Source organism: Ursus arctos, unplaced genomic scaffold, assembly GCF_023065955.2.
Source record: "Ursus arctos isolate Adak ecotype North America unplaced genomic scaffold, UrsArc2.0 scaffold_15, whole genome shotgun sequence".
Classification (NCBI taxonomy): Eukaryota; Metazoa; Chordata; class Mammalia; order Carnivora; family Ursidae; genus Ursus; species Ursus arctos.
In genome coordinates, this window is record NW_026622819.1 from 12724031 (window position 1) to 12728923 (window position 4893).

A 4893-nucleotide genomic window follows, 5' to 3' on the forward strand; every position below is an offset into this window, starting at 1 on the left:
CTGTGATGGGGCAGAGACCCAAGATGGCTCCCAAAATGCCCAACCCCTGTGTCCACACCCTGTGTAATCCCCAGGACGTGTGATGTGATGGATCTCAGTCCCATTTTAGGTCATCTAACATGGCCCAAGTGACTTTATGATAGAGATTATCTCTGGACCTGACCTAATCACATGAGCCCTTCAAACATGGGTCTAGAAGTCAGCAACAAAGAAGTCCATGATTTGAAGCATGAGCAGGATTTGATGCACCATTGTTGAATTGAACATGAAAAGAGCCACAAAGCAAGGCATGTGGCAGCCTCTAGGAGCTTAAGAATTTCATAAGGATAAGGTGGATTTTTCCTCAGAGCCTCCAGACAAGATCTCAAGCTGGCTGACACCTTGATTCCTACCACAATGAACACTGAACACTTCTTTATACTGCAGAAGGTCTTGTAGATGCCCGAAGAGTCGATCCTTCACAATTTTATGACATACGAGTAAAGCAAATTCAATTAATGTTTATGACTGTCCCCCCTTACTACACATGCTAGGATTTGTGGCTTTGTTCTCATATTATTTTAATATACAAATATAAACACATGCTTCCATTTGGAACTGCCAATATGCAGGTCCAGCATTGTGCTCAACACTGTTCAGAAAGTGGGATCTCGGGGCGCCTGAGTGGCTCAGTCGTTAAGCGTCTGCCTTCAGCCCAGAGCCTGATTCCAGGGTTCTGGGATCGAGCCCCGCATCGGGCTCCCCGCTCCACTGAGAAGCCTGCTTCTTCCTCTCCCACTCCCCCTGCTGTGTTCCCTCTCTCACTGGCTGTCTCTCTCTGTCAAATAAATAAATTAAAAATATTTAAAAAAAAAGAAAGAAAAAAAAGAAAATGGGATCTCCCCTTAAGGTGTTCACATTCTAGTTGAAAAGAAAATAACATATATACCTGAATAAATATCATATGAGGAGAAAGTGAAATGTTATTAAAAATGGAAATAAATTTCTATAATTTCAGATATAAATTCAGATACGCATTTCAGAGAAAAGGGTAATTATTTCTTGCTAGAATGACACAGGAGGTTTTATCAACAAGGGAGTACAAAATCCTTGGCCTGGTGAGGAATTGAGCTAAACAGTATTTTCCATCACCTCAGTAGAAAGCCATGGTATCATATCTGTTTCTAAACATGTTTCCTCACAGAGTGCCCTGGATTCAGTTCAATTCATAAAAGACTTCTTTGGAAATTAATTACTATTCTCAAAGGAAAATTTCTTGGTTTTTAACCTTAAGAAGTTTCTTACATTAATAAATCATGGCAGAGTAAAGAGGACCCATTCCTTCCTCGCAGTGGGACAGGCCTCCTGGAGTGAGGTCACGTGTGGACAGAATGGTCCCTCATGCAGGCATTACCCAGGCTGAACAAGCAGTTCACTCTTAGCAGTCAACGGAGGAGCTTCAGAGAGGAGTCCGTGTTTTCCTTACACATTTCACCAATCCCCGTCAGGAAATAAACTTTCTGGACATGTTGCTCCCAATTGCTCACCCTTGGGAGGAAAAACAAATATGCCATTATTATTCATGAGCACCTCACCTGTAGAGAATTTCATGGCTCATCAACTCTCACTGGGGTCTTCAGAGAACAGGGTCCCTAGGGAGCGGGGAATAAGATGACAGGGAGGAGGAGGGAGGACTTAGGAACAGGTCTGGTTGCTGGGACACTGATGAGTACAGAGTATGTGGAGAGAGAAATAGTAGGAAGCTTCTCTGGAGGAGAAGAAATTATAGAGAAGAGGAGGATGAAGGAAGTGGCAGTTCCAATCTAAATGGGACCTTCTGTGGGTGAGTAACAAAGGCCCGTAAAGGTATTGAACTTCCCTAAGCTCATACAAGTGACGAATTGGGAGACATGAGCCAGAATTAGGTCCTTTCTCTGTCATGCTTCCCTCTGATTCTAGTAGGCCTGTCAAAGCAACATTTCCTTCTGAGATCGTACGCTTCCGAATCATGAGGGGGGATCCAGCCTTACCCTGTTTTCCCTGACAGCACTGGCACGTAGGAGGTGCTAATACGTGTTCGTGGGGCGGAATGTAGTTTTTCTTAATCAAGAGCGTCTCACTCCTGTTCATGCTGCTCTACAAAACCTATCCTGCCAGTGGTCACACACACACACACACACACACACAGTCACACACACTCACACTCACACACACACACAGTCACACACACTCACACACACAGTCACACACACACACTCTCACACACACACACACACACACACACACACACAGTCACACACATGCCTCTTCACCAGTTCCAGAAGAAACGTTTGGTTCTTGATTCCTTATGCACAAAGAACCATCCCCATCTGACCTTTTTCTTTTTTTTTTTTTAACTCACCCTTTCTGCCTTTTTGATTGCTGGTATGTACTGTCTCCACCTGAACGTAATAGAATTTGCATCAGTAGGCCCAAATGTAGCTACGCACTAGAATACACTAAAGAAGAAAGAAGAAAGAAGAAAGAAAGAAAGAAAGAAAGAGAGAGAGAGAGAAAGGAAGAAAGAGAGAGAGAGAGAGAAAGAAAGAAGAAAGAAAGAAAGAAAGAAAGAGAGAAAGGAAGAAAGAGAGAGAGAGAAAGAAAGAAAGAAAGAAAGAAAGAAAGAAAGAAAGAAAGCAAGCAAGCTACAGATGCTGGGACTCTAGCCTACAGATTCATTTTTAATTGGTCCGGGATGGGGTTCAGGCATCAAGACCCTTCAAGGACCCCTAACTGATTTTAATGTACATCCGGGATTGAGTACCACTGATAGAAATTTTATTACTTTCCCACAGAGAAAACCCCATCCAGGACGAATGAAATCAGAATCTCTAGGGTTGGGGCCCCAGGGAGCAGTATTTCTTAGGTTGTCCCACGTGATTTCAGTGTGCAGCCAGGGTTGAGAATCTCCATCAAAACAATGGGTCTAGAACAGTAGCACGTACAAGAAACATCCAAGGAGATTTGTAAGAATATGAATCCAAGTCGCACCCTCAACCTAAATCAGGCCCCTTCCTATGCGAAACTCCCACATCTGTCACTGCATCGGGGAGGGTGGGAGGCATTAAGGAGAGCAGACCAGGCATACGTGACTCGCTTGAGCTCCCCGCAAGCCATTAAAGGTGGAGCTCCGATCCCTTGGAACTGCTGCTGCGGCAGACAAAGAAGACAGGTCCCCAGAGAGGCTCTGAAGAGGAGCTTCTGGAGTGTTGACAAGCAGGAGAGCGTCCTGCGTCTGGGCTCACGGGCTTCCAGGTGGCGCCACTCCGAGTGCAGGGCTCTGGGAGGGACATCACTGCCTAACGTGGAACAAAGTTTCCATCTGCTAAAAGTACTTGTTGAATTGATGAATCTAGGGAAAGTTCTCTAGGGGCCTCAACCTCTGGGCTCCGGGTGTATATCTGAGCCACAGGAGTTCTTGTGAAACTTGTTTCAAAGAGTTTATCGGTAATAAACAGGTGCAGTCAACAGGTCCCAGGTCCGATGAATTTCAGTCCTGACGCTGGACCCTGTGCCGCTAGCGACCCACCAAGAGAGCGTCAGCTCTGAGTAGCCACTGTATTCTGTACCCGTCCGCTTGCTCACTGGGCAAGTGGAAGGGAAAGGCATTGGGCTTGCCGTGTGAATCGACTGCGAGAGCATCGCTGCTGTTTTCCAGAAGCACGGCCTTGCCCGAGCGCGTACGTGAGAACTGCAATTTGTCTAAGGCACGACCAGTTTCCTATAATTCCAGCAAAGTGTCAGAGACTTCTTAGCACCGCTCTGAGTGCCCGAAGATAACAATACATTTCATGAGACGTTACCTCTCATCTCAGGGCTACGTATTTCAACCCCTCACCTCTATTCCCTAACTGAATGTTGACTCCTTGGCCTAAAAGTACAAAGAACTTCTGCGAAACAAGCTAACCACTGGAAATACGATGGCTGCCAGCGGAAAGGAATGAGGTGTGTACACAGACCACATAAAACAATGAAAGCAATTTAAAGACAAAATGTACAGGGTAACGAGGAACAATTTTTGCAGTATTGAAAGCATGTGAGTGGCCTGCTGCTTTGGGCAATGCTCTGCAAACCTTGGCGTTCACCCAGCCTGGCGTCAGAGCCCCCCTGGATGAGGCCTGGATAACTCGCACCTTCCATCTACAAAATCAGCCTTTCTGGCCCGACCATAGAGGGTCAAGGCAGTCATTACATACCAGAACTCTCCAGTGCTGCCATTTCCTGCTGATTCAGAGAAGGGCGAAACCAAGGGACAATTTAGTTGACTAAGTGGCCATTGAATTAACAGCGTTATTCCTTCTGGTTAGAGTTGCCATTGCCCGGCTAATGAAGCGCTTTGTTGAACAAGAGCTCCATCTATGGGAGAAATCGGTTATCCTGCCATCTACCCTTAACATCTCCATGATTACAATTTACAGTGGACCAGTGGTTCTCAACGGGAGGTGGTTTTTGCTCCCCAGGGGACATCTGGCAACATCTGGGGACATTTTTTGTTGTCATAACTGGATTAGGGCATCTAGTGGGTAGAAGGCAGGAATATTGCTAAACATCTTACAGGGCTCTGGACAGCCCCACACTACAAAGACTTTTCCCACCCTACCGATAAGATGCAGAGATTCTGGGGTGCTTGGATGGCTGAGTCAGTTAAGCATCTGACTTCAGCTCAGGTCATGATCTCCGGGTCCTGGGATTGAGTCGGGCTCCATGCTCAGTGGGGGTCTGCTTGTCCCTCTGCCCCTCCCCCCACTCGTGTGCGCTCTCACTCTCTCTCAAATAAATAAATGGAATCTTTTAAAACAATACATTTTTAAAAGATGGAGAAATTCTGCTTGAGGCAAGAGAATCTGTAAAATTTATGCTTACAGATGGGTTCCC